The following is a 12,480-nucleotide window of genomic DNA, read 5'->3' on the forward strand; positions in this document are numbered from 1 at the left end:
CTCTCAAGGAACTACTGAGAAAGTCCATGAAAGAAGAACAGAAAGAACCAAATCAAAGTGTAAATTCTTTAAATTCTTCCCAACCTTCCATTATGTTCTAAGAACACAGGAGATCAGGCATGGAGCCTCCCCTGTCAGCAGGAGATAGCGTCGCTGGCTCTGTGCTGACAGATAAAGTCCAAAACCATGATCGCAAGTTACATTTCAACACAGTGTCAATGCCTGATCACCGATTAAGGCACTCTCAACCATCAATGCGCCAATCACCGGAGACGTAGGTGGCACTTCTGCACTTAGGAAAGAGGAACAAGGGCCAAAAGTTTAGGCCAAAATTAGTCATCAAAAAGTCAAAAAGAAACAAGTAGTTTTAATTAAATTCAGTTATGCTAACAATTTTTTAAGGCTTTTAGACCTCAAATTACATCAATACTATGTAATTAAAGAAAAAAGACACGCGTGTATGCTTTAACTCTTCAGTTAAGGACGGTATGCATGTATTTTGTTGAAATACCTAACATGCGTCAGAGTAAAGGTGTTATTCAAACATATTCTTAGATCTGCTGAACCATTTTAAAATGTTATCACAACATATAAACGGTTAGTATCGTCTGTGAAATCACCTAAAGGGTTTTTGTGACAGTAGCATTCTTAGTGATCATGAAATAAGCAATTTTACTGCAAGGAGTTAAAACGTCATACGTGATCCTACAGCAAGAAGGATAAAACATATGTTCCGCTAGCTTGCGGGGATATATTGCTGGGTTGTAAAATGCTTCCATTGGTTCATCCAAGTACATCTCAATAGTTTGCTAGTCAATCTGAACATTATTACTGTGTCTCCCTTAAGCTACAGTTTTCCACATTGTGTCTGCAATCACTTTAAAGCTATTTTCCATCCCCGAGGCTGTTATAATAAATGAAATGGTAAGATCTTAAGATAATATTAGTATAGAAAATGCGCACCCGAACTATAGAGTGCAGTGGTTGTCCTCAAGATTAAAGGGACACTCCAGCCATCATATACACTTTAATGCATATGGTAGCTGAGAGAGCCCTTTAAATTATCATGGCGTCTCTGCAGACCCTCTCCCATGTACATTTGCCCCTTCACCCGTCCTCTGGTTATCTTCTTCTGACTGGCGATCCCCAACCATGAGCATGCAAAGAAACAAGCATTTCAATGGGAGTTCTTTTCAATCAGCACACAATCAGAAGCAAGAATTGCCGCAAAAGGGAGGAGGACAGCTGCAGCTCTGTATCTGCAACTTCTCCCTAGGGTGCATGTTAAAGTACTTATAATGTATGTGTTCTTTTTGGTGAGGCTGCCTGGGGCATTATACAGAGGCCTCCTGGAACTTCTTAGGAGAAAGGAGGGCATGACCTGGTCAGTGTTGAGAGGCTTTCCTGGCATCTAGATGGGCAACAGTAGAGGGAAAGGAAAGGGAGGTGGGCCTTGGGGCAGTTTATCCTGGTTGCTGAAGGTATTTCCTTCCTTTTTTCTTCCTTACTAGGTCTGAAGGATGTTGTTGCTCACATTGTGGAGGTTTGGGGTTAAGGACTAGGCACTGGGCCATTTCGAAATCCGTCACTTGGCCTCTTTCGGTAATATGGGTTGGAGGAAAAAGACAAACTAATTACAGTGTGCTTGGGTCATCTCCCTTTAAATAGAAGAAATATGGTAGAGATACCTTTGTTTTCAAAGAATCTTAAGATGGACATTCACTGTACCCAAGATGGAGTATAACGTTCATGTGACACAGCAGTCAGAGCTGTAAAATTGAGAAAATTCTCTTTGGACCCAATTATTAAGTCAGTGCTTTCATACAGAAAAGGCTGAATGTATTAAAACACCATGACTTCCTGTAAAAAAAAGATAATAGGTGGAATTATAGACATGATAGACTGTTTATTATATACAGCAATAAGCAATACCCCAGTAATAACCTTTTTTCTGTAGAAGAGCTATCTGTTTTTCCACTAAACACAAGTATCTATAGAAGCGTAGCATCCCTAGGGTTATCAGGTTACCAGTTTGTACCTAGACTGTCATGTATAAGGAAAAACAATGTGATAAATCTGGACATTTATATTACTTTCAATTAGCCGTGTTTTTTTTTTTTTTAATACTCTCAAGCATGGATAGTTTGTTTCCATTGCTTGCCGGGATGTGACGCAAAGTCTTGCCCAAGACCCAATTTCCATGGTGGGCCATATATATGTTTTTTTATTTTATTTCTTTTTTTCTTTTACAATATACATGGCCTAGGCTGGCTAGGCTTAGAGTAGCAGCTCGTCCGTCGCATAACAAGGAGCCAATTGCTGTTTTGGGCAATCAAGCTCAGCGTAGCCCCACTACTCAATAGGCCTGTTAAAAGGGAGATCACTGATCTCTCCAACCGGCCCATTAACACTATGGAAGGTTGTACCAAGTCAGCACAGCCACCATAGCCTTCTTCCTTGTGACACCGCTTATGACAACAGGTCCCGTTGCCCAGCATTAAGGACCTTGGTGGAATGGGGAGCAGCAGTGGCGCTGCCCTAGATTTTGCCTGGGCCCTAGTTTATAGCATTGACTATCTCTATGAGTTTTAACATTAAACGATATATATCTTTGAAGTTAGAGAAAGCAGGAAATTGATTTTAAGCAATAGAGAAATAAAGCTTCATTTCCAAAAGTCGTCTTATTTCCCCTGATACTGGTGCCCTGGCTTGATTTCGTTTTTTAATAGCGTCAGCGTTCCATGCCTTCTCCCTTGCGGTTCGCGTTTACCCTTCTGCATTTCCTTTTCGGCTTGATTGCATATTCCATATGGTATCAGTTGCCATAAACGTGGCCGCGTTTTAAATGTCCCCTTAATCCCCATAAACTTAATTTTGAACGGTAACTAATTAAAAATACGATTTGCAAATACCCAGATGTTAAAATAATAACTTGCGTTCTGAACTTTCATTTGGAATGGAATGTTCTCGTAGGGTTTTTTTTTTTCTTATACTGTTACGGGAGAATATACTATAATTTAGTGTAGCTAAATAATAGCAGTCGCCTTTTTTTATGTTGTAATCAAGCGGTAAAAGCAAGTATTTCTGGCACAGGGGATTATATCCAGCTGGCAACCTCAAGAATATACCTATTAGTTTTAGGATTTGCTGTTGCTTAGAATATTAGGGTTGGTGGCGTTGCAGGTCAAAGACTTTATAGATTTCAAAGGGGAATGTCACCTAAACAGTGTGAGAAACTTGTGACATCACCATGCACATAGCTCTCAACAGTCCTGGTTTTCGTGAGAAAGTCCCAATTTACCAAGTAGCCCCACTATCCTGCATTAGTGGGCAGTAGGAAACATGGGTTGGTTAGGAGCAGATAACACCAACATGTATAATCTAACCCCGTTGTTTTGTTTCTTTTTCCTTCTCATCATTTTGTTAGTCCCAAAGAAGGCTTCTGATTTTCTTGTTTTTATATGTCAGCCGGAATTAATATTTTAGCATGGCTTACCTATTAGGCATCCAAAAAGTTAACAAAAAAAATCTCTAATAGCCGCCATTTGTAGGCTTTAAGGAGTCAATGATTGGGTCTACTGCCACGTTCTCGAGACATGGACCCACTGCCGCTAAATACCAAACATCACAGAACATTGAGTTGGAATAATGTCAGGCGCTGGTTATATAAGTACCGTATAATCATCACGTTAATGATTTTTTCTTCCTTTCATTATATGTAAATATTGACAAAATATAAAGCACAAAGAAAACAGCTGCTCGCCTTACGTCACCATCATAACGTCTAATCTGGTTAAACAAAGAGACACCTTATTAGAGACGTTTATCCAGAAGGCTTTAGTAGGAGATCACGTGACTTGGCTGCTCATTTAAATTGAAAAAAATATGAATCCCGATCACCTATTACAGACATAGCAATTACCTGCTTAGGTAGAACAGTCTTAATCATGGCTGTAGATAATTAACAGAAAGCAAATAAAGCTTACATGTTCAGGATATTAATTTCAAGGAACACTCCAGCCATCATATGCACTTTTATTCGCGATAGATGAAAAGTCCTTTTACATTTTTATGGGTTTCCCTTGCAAATGCATTGGGGGATTCTGCAGAATTCTACATTTTTCTCCCTAAGGTATTCCTTTTTTTTGTTTTTGAAGATTAGATGGATGAATATGAAAGTACATACAAAGCATGCCGGGACTGGCCATGAAGCTCCGGGGGAGCTGGCTGATGGAGCCGCACACTCACTCAATCTGCCTCTCCAGAGTCCAGAGACAGATTGAGCGTAGCAGTGTGCGGCCAGCATCTGGATATGCCTGGCCGCAAGCTATGAGATATATCCAGTAGTCGGCCGCATTAATGTCGTCAAGCGGCCACTGGCCTTAAAGTGCCGGGACCACCCCATCACGGCCAGTCTGGCATTCAGAGTTGGAATGGGGATAACAAGGCATCCCTGTCACTTTAATGCTTGTGCCTTAAAGTATATCCCCACTCTCTAATTTTATTCCCCATCCCTTTTCTTATTCACATTCTCCTTTCCTACAACAATGTTTGTGCTGATAATGATTGTTTTGTACAAAAATTATATTTCTAGATCTCCCGCTTTATGGCATCAGTACTCTTAGGGTCATATACCTCTGAGAATATAAAGCTAAATTTTGAGAAATTGGGCAAACTGAATCCCAAATTGGTGTGCATTGTTTAGAAAGGGTTGCATATTAATATCACAAATGTAGCTTTGATCTGATTGTTTGTGCATTTGTACATAATCACTTTACAAATGAGAATGGAAAGAACCAATAGATCAGAGCCATTTAAGTAATAAATACATCGCTGTAATTAAAAGCATTTCATGTTAATTGGTAATAATTGTGCAATCATTACAGATTGTATTAAAGAAAAGCTTAGTTCAACCGAACATTAATTATGCCTGTCAACTGTAACTGCGCATACGTTTAATACGCCTGTGGTTTTTGTTCGGCACATGGATTTTGGCAAAAAGTCGGCATTCTGCGTTGAATAATGATTTTGAACAGGGGGCTGATTACCTTTCTAACTACTGAATGGTATGTACAAGAATACTGATGCTCATGTTGTGTGGTTTAAAAGTAAGCATTAAGCCCAAATAATGGTAAAATGTTACGGTTGTTATTCTGTTCAAGGCTAAAGTGGACCTTTTTGGGACCTACAAGACATACGTGTCTGCTTATCGCAAAGGGACCATGTAGAGTTTACCAATGTGGCAAACAGAAAGTCAAACCTTTGTAGGAATTAGACTTGTGCATTCGTCTTCGGGCGAACATGAAAACGAGCACGAAGAGGCCGTTTTTTTGTTCGTTCCGAAGGAACGTAGAACAGAATACAGTGCCGGCAAACCGTAGGCGAAGACGAAGACTCACAATCACGAAGAATCGAAGATTCTTCGTGATCGTCTTCGTTTTTGCCGCGCAACCGCCAAAATTTCAAACAGGAGTGAGCTGATCCTCGTCTGTCCAATCAGCTCACTCTTGTGACGTAACGCTAAGGGTCTCGTCCAATGCCTGTGCTGCTGTTTTTTGAATTCTGAAGGCGCCTTTATAAGACCAGAGCTTGCCTGAGAGATCCATTCATTTTTCGCTGTGACTGCTTTGGCAACACTGCTGTGCTGCATCCGAGCGTTACAGAGAGAGATTGTTCTGTTCTGTGTGAGACTGGTAAGCCTTTCTCACAGTGTACTTCATCCTCACTTCAGTGCTACTTAATATAATTAATTTAATAATAATAATTTGATTAATTTAATTTTTTTAAAATTAATTTGTCATCAACTTTAGTGTAAGTGCTGTTGAGTTGACAGTGCACCCAGTGCCTCAGTGGCACTGGGGTGCCCTTGCCCTGGGCTGGCACTAGTGCCTATTGCCTGTCCTGCTTAAATAAATTAAATAGAATTTATAAATTACAATTTAATAGAATCTATAATTTAATAGTTCATTATAATATATATATATATATATTTGTCAGTCATATATATATATATACTATAGTATACTAGTGTAGAGTGTACTGTAGACATTCATCTACTAGTGTCTAATTTAAAATCAGTAATATTAATTAATATAATTAATAATTGAATTCATTATAAAATATATATATTTGTCAGTTATAGTTAGTAATAGTATACTAGTGTAGAGTGTACTGTAGACATTCAGAACATCTACTAGTGTCTAATCTAAAATCAGTAATATCAATAATTCTCTAATTCTTTCTTATCTTAATAGTTAATTAAATTAGCTATAAATAAAAGTAATAATATTAATTAATTACTACTAGCGTATAGTTCAGCTAATCTTATTAGTACTGGTGCTGCAGCTCTATAGTTTGTGCTTTGTTTTAGCAACAGTAAGAGACCAAGTCAATTTTTCTTAATTAATCTTTCATTTTATTTCATTTGTTTTGCTCACCTCAGTCCATCAGTGAAGTGAACTTGTTGGGCTAGTGAGTGCAGCCGCATAAGTGCTGTGTTTTTTTTTGATCAGCAAGCAGTGACGTTAACTGTTTTGCAAAGATTTTCTCATTTATTTTACATTTTATTTCAATTTTATTAAAAGTACCCTTAGTGTTTTGCTCACCTCAGTCCATCAGTGAAGTGAACTTGTTGGGCTAGTGAGTGCAGCAAGCAGTGAAGATAACTGTTTTGCTGTGACATTTTATTTTATTTCTAATTCTTTTCAAGAAAAATTGACTGTGACGAGCTGTACTAAGCAAAGCTTCAAGCTACTAGCTGTAGTACTAAAATAATTCTAATCTTCTTTAATCTTAATCTATAATATATTATAAATAATAATATTCTAATTCATAATCTATAATATAAGTAATTCTAATTCTAAATTCTAATTCATAATCTATATTCTTCTATCTATAATACATAATATATAAGTAAATTAGTTCTAATCTATTAATATTATATAACTTAATATTAATTAATAAATCATATACTGAATCTGATTTAACCTCACTTTAGCTTAGTGGGTTTGAGAGCGTCTGCCTAGAGGTAGACTTATAGTAAGGAAATATAGCTTTAGGCTAGCATAGTAGTAGGCTAAGCTCTTAGGCCCGTGTAAATTCAAATTAAAAATAAAATACTGCTAGTTATTAAATAGTTAATCTTGAGTTAATAATTTAAATAACTTTAGGATTTTGGCAGATTGCACACAGCACAGTGCAGTAGTGCATAGTTTTACTTTTTAAGCAGTAGCACTGAAGAGAACTTCCTCTAATTTTTTTGTCTTTAATTCGTTTTTCCTTTTTTTTATTTTTATTTTTTTATTTTTTTTTTATAGTTTTTTAAACACTACACTACACTACACTACACTACACTACACACACAACACAAAATTTGAAATGGATCCTCCTTTTGGGACTAAGGAGGGACAAGCTCCATCTACCACCACCACCACCAGCACCACCACCAGCACCACCACCAGTTCTAAGATGCAGCCTTTGCGTCAGTCTAGTCGGCCAAGTAGGCCAAGCTCTCGCTTATCATTTGGGGAAGCATTGCTTGAAGGATCATCAAGTAAAGGAAAGGCACCAAAAGCAGGCAGTAGTAGTGCGGCTAGGCCCACAAGCTCTATGGTTTTTTACGGAAAGCCTAAAGCACCAGAAGCACGTTCAAAGTTAAAGGGTAGCACAAGTAGTACCAGCCCAGTGACTAAAAAGAAGTGCCTTTTGCCCCAAGCAGCATCTTCCCCATCCACCAGCAGCATGCAAGGTACCAAGCAGAGCCAAATTAGCAGCAAGACTCAGAGGGGTCCCAAACCAAAGCGATCTCATTCCTTTGTAGGGAAAACCACCACCACCACCCCCACCTCTACCGCCTCTACCACCACTAGTGCTGCGCCTACTGTTCCCACTGGTACCGCCACGCCATGTCCTCCTAGTACCTCTAGCAAGCCACCAAGTCCTTACAAAATTTTTGTAAAGACAGTTAGAGAGAGGGCTACACATAGTGGAACTCCACCTAGCGAGGTAGCAGAGGAGCCTGAGACTGAGAGGCCAAGTGCAGAGTCTATTCTTCCTGCTCGCACTACTACTAGTCACGAGTCTCACGACGATATCAGTCTTAGCTCCAGCCTAGCAGGAATTCCATTCGATCTGGCTAATGAAGAGCTAGACTATGAGCCAGAGGAAGTAGAGGAGATGAGTGGTCAGGAATCAGATTCCTCAGGGAGCAGTGTCCAAATGACTAGTGCACAATTTTCCCCTGAGCCTCCACCTTCTCCGCTACGATCATCACCATCACCACCACCAGCAGCAGCAGCAAAACCTAGCAAATCTAAAGCAATTAGCAGTCCCACTATGGCCAGTACTGTTACCACCAGTCCCACCACCACTAGTTCTGCCTCTGTTCATCCACCCCGAGCAGTAAGAGCAGCACCCAAGGCACACTCCAAGGCTATGCGCGCCCCAATTTGGGAGCACTTTGAAAATGTTGAAGAAGGGCGCTATGGAAAGTGCAAACATTGTGGGAAGCTAATAAGCAGAGGGAAAGTGTCTGGCCATTTTACCAGTGCTAGCATGAAGCATCACCTCAGCACTCAACACAACGCTGTGCTATTGGGGAAAGATGCAGAGGTAAAACTTAGTGCAGGCAGCATAGCTGGTGGCCGTGGAAAAACCCCAACAGCTTCTTCTTCTGAGCCAATAGCAGCAGCAGCAGCAGCAGCAGCAACTAGTGCTGGCAGCCAGAGACCAAGGCAGGTTGGAGCACTGCATGCCCAGCCCACCCTGGAAGAATTTGGGGCATTCCACTCCAAGAGAACGATGCCCAAACAGCAGGCCAATAAAGTAACGCGACTTATTGGTCAGTTCATTGCTGTTGGAGGGGCATCCTTCTCCATGATTGAAGGGGAGCCTTTCAAACAATTGATGGCGGCTGTGGCTCCACAATACACAGTTCCGTCACGTTCCACTTTCAGCAGGAACATTGTCCCCTCGCTGTATCGGTCCTGTGTTGCAGCAGTGAAAGAGGAGCTTTCCAAGGCTGCTGGTCAGTGTGTTCATTTCACTACAGATTTGTGGAGTGCACCTAGCGCCCAGCATGCCTTTCTTTCTTTGACAGCACACTGGTGGCAGCCCGGTGTGTCTAAGGAAGTTGCTGCAGCAGGCTACCGATCATTCCTTCTCCATGCAGAAGTGATGGATGAAAAGCACACTTCCCAAAATATTCTGCATGCGATTAGGAAAATGTTTAGCCTTTGGGTGGGAGCAGAGGCGGGCACCAATGTTGAAGTTGGTTTTGTGGTAACTGACGGAGGTGCCAATATGGTGAAAGCGCTGCGAGATGGTCATATTGTTGGTGTGCGCTGTGCAGCCCACATCATCCATCTTGTAGTGAAGGCAGCAATGTCAGAAGGAACTAATGTGGCAGCAGTAGTTCTGTCCCGCTGCAGAAAGATCGCTGGGCACTTTCACCATAGTGTTAAGGCTAGCCAACTTTTGAGGGAAGAGCAAGAGAGGTCAGGTCTTCCCGTACACTGCCTACGTCAGGATGTCAGTACACGGTGGAACTCCACGTTAGACATGCTAGAGAGGATTTTGGAGCAGCAGAGGGCAATCCATAATCTTGCCTCAGAGCACAATATAGGGATTACCTCTCCATTGAATAGGGAGGATTGGACAGTGATCGCCCAGCTAGTGGCAGTCCTTAAACCATTCAGGGATGCCACAGAAAATTTAAGCTCAAACACTGCCAGTCTGGCCCAGGTAATCCCAGTGTTCTCCCATCTAGGCAGCAAGATGGATGTGTTCCTTGGAAACCGTGAGGCTGTTCAAGGTGGCACTCTACATCCTGACGTAGCAGCCATAGTCAGGAAGCTGAAGGATCTGCTAAAAGTACACCTTCGCAAGCGAATGGAAGAGAGTCCCGAAATGATGCTAGCGTGCCTTTGTGATCCAAGAATTAAGGGAAAGCTAGCTTTGAAATTCAATGTTCTCAGTAGCTACCGGGAGCAATTGGTCAACAAGGTGCGTGACTGGCAGCGTAAAATGGGAATGCTGTCCGAGGAGGGTGAGGTGCAGGAGGAGGAAGAGATGATGTGGTCTGCTACCCCTAGCAGCAGCATCAGCAGCAGTGCCACAAGCAGCACAACACAGCTGAGTGGAGCAGCTGCGTTTTGGGAAGAGGCACTTGGCAGTATAGTTGGACCATCTGACAGAGCTAGCAGCAGAAAGGAGAGTAGTGCTGCTGAAATGGTCAAACTTTACCTCTGTGAAGTTCCTTCTGCTCCTAATGTTGATCCTCTTAGCTACTGGGATGAAAAGAAGAGTGTGTGGCCTGCACTCTCATGGGTTGCGCAGCAGCTTCTATCATGTCCGCCAACCACTGTTCAAAGTGAGCGCGTGTTTTCTATGACTGGAAACATACTGAGTCCACAGCGCTCACGCATGGCACCTCATCTGATGGAGCAGATTGCCTTTCTTAAATTCAATCTGCCCAAATTGGGTTACCCAGCTCTTAGCTTGGAAAGTTAAATTTTTTCTCTCTAATGTTTAAGGTAGTTTCTCCCCCTGGTTGCACTTGCTGCGGTGTGGCAATGCCTGCTACCTCCGCTGGTGTAGCCAATTTACGCTAGGGCCTAGTGTCTGAGCTCTGTAAGTCCGCTCCCAAACGCCTAGGACTGACAGTCTTTGGATGCTTTGCCCTGGGGTGAAACAGGTGAGTGGGTCGTCAATTGCCCACTCATTCACCTTTTTCCGTTTCCAACGCTGCTGCTGGTGGTGGTGCCAGTATCTTTTGCCAGTTCGCTTCCTGGCTGAAATCATGCCTCAGATGTCCCTAATGGAAAGGGTAGTTTCTCCCCCCTGGTTGCACTTGCTGCGGTGTGGCAACGCCTGCTACCTCCGCCGGTGTAGCTAGCTTATGCTAGGGCCTTGTGTCTGAGTTCTGTAGGTCTGCTCCCAAACGCCAAGGACTGACAGTGCTTGGATGCTTTGCCCTGGGGTGAAACAGGTGAGCGGGTCGTCAATTGCCCACTCATTCGCCTTTCCCAATTCTGCTGCTGCTGGTGGTGGTGCCAGTGTCTCTCTTCAATGCCAGTTCGCTTCCTGGCTAGTGTCATGCCTCGAATGTCCCTGATGGTAAGGGTAGTTTCTCCCCCCTGGTTGCACTTGCTGCGGTGTGGCAACGCCTGCTACCTCCGCCGGTGTAGCCAGCTTACGCTAGGGCCTTGTGTCTGAGTTCTGTAGGTCTGCTCCCAAACGCCAAGGACTGACAGTGCTTGGATGCTTTGCCCTGGGGTGAAACAGGTGAGCGGGTCGTCAATTGCCCACTCATTTGCCTTTCCCAATTCTGCTGCTGCTGGTGGTGGTGCCAGTGTCTCTCTTCAATGCCAGTTCGCTTCCTGGCTAGTGTCATGCCTCGAATGTCCCTGATGGTAAGGGTAGTTTCTCCCCCCTGGTTGCACTTGCTGTGGTGTGGCAACGCCTGCTACCTCCGCCGGTGTAGCCAGCTTACGCTAGGGCCTTGTGTCTGAGCTCTGGAAGTCCGCTCCCAAACGCCAAGGACTGACAGTTTTTGGATGCTTTGCCCTGGGGTGAAACAGGTGAGCGGGTCGTCAATTGCCCACTCATTCGCCTTTCCCAATTCTGCTGCTGCTGGTGGTGGTGCCAGTGTCTCTCTTCAATGCCAGTTCGCTTCCTGGCTAGTGTCATGCCTCGAATGTCCCTGATGGTGAGGGTAGTTTCTCCCCCCTGGTTGCACTTGCTGCGGTGTGGCAACGCCTGCTACCTCCGCCGGTGTAGCCAGCTTACGCTAGGGCCTTGTGTCTGAGCTCTGGAAGTCTGCTGCCAAACGTCTAAGACTGACAGTGTTTGGGTGCTTTGCCCTGGGGTGAAACAGGTGAGTGGGTCGCCAATTGCCCACTCATTCGCCTTTCCCATTTTTCAATGCTGCTGCTGGTGGTGGTGGTGGTGCCAGCATCTCTTCTCTGCCAGTTCGCTTCCTGGCTAGAGTCATGCCCAAAATGTCCCTAGTGGTAAGGGCAGTTTCTCCCCTCTGGCTGCGTCTGTTTGCGGTGTGGCAACGCCTGCTACCTCCGCCGGAGTGGCCAGCTTACGCTAGGGCCTTGTGTCTGAGCTCTGGAAGTCTGCTGCCAAACGTCTAAGACTGACAGTGTTTGGGTGCTTTGCCCTGGGGTGAAACAGGTGAGTGGGTCGCCAATTGCCCACTCATTCGCCTTTCCCAATTCTGCTGCTGCTGCTGCTGCTGGTGGTGCCAGTGTCTCTTCGATGCCAGTTCGCTTCCTGGCTAGTGTCATGAATCAAATGTCCCTAATGGTAAGGGCAGTTTCTCCCCCCTGGCTGCCTCTGTCTGCGGTGTGGCAACGCCTGCTACCTCCGCCGGAGTGGCCAGCTTACACTAGGGCCTAGTGTCTGAGCTCTGGAAGTCTGCTGCCAAACGTCTAAGACTGACAGTGTTTGGGTGCTTTGCCCTGGGGTGAAACA

This window comes from Spea bombifrons, chromosome 7 (assembly GCF_027358695.1).
Source record: "Spea bombifrons isolate aSpeBom1 chromosome 7, aSpeBom1.2.pri, whole genome shotgun sequence".
Classification (NCBI taxonomy): domain Eukaryota; kingdom Metazoa; phylum Chordata; class Amphibia; order Anura; family Pelobatidae; genus Spea; species Spea bombifrons.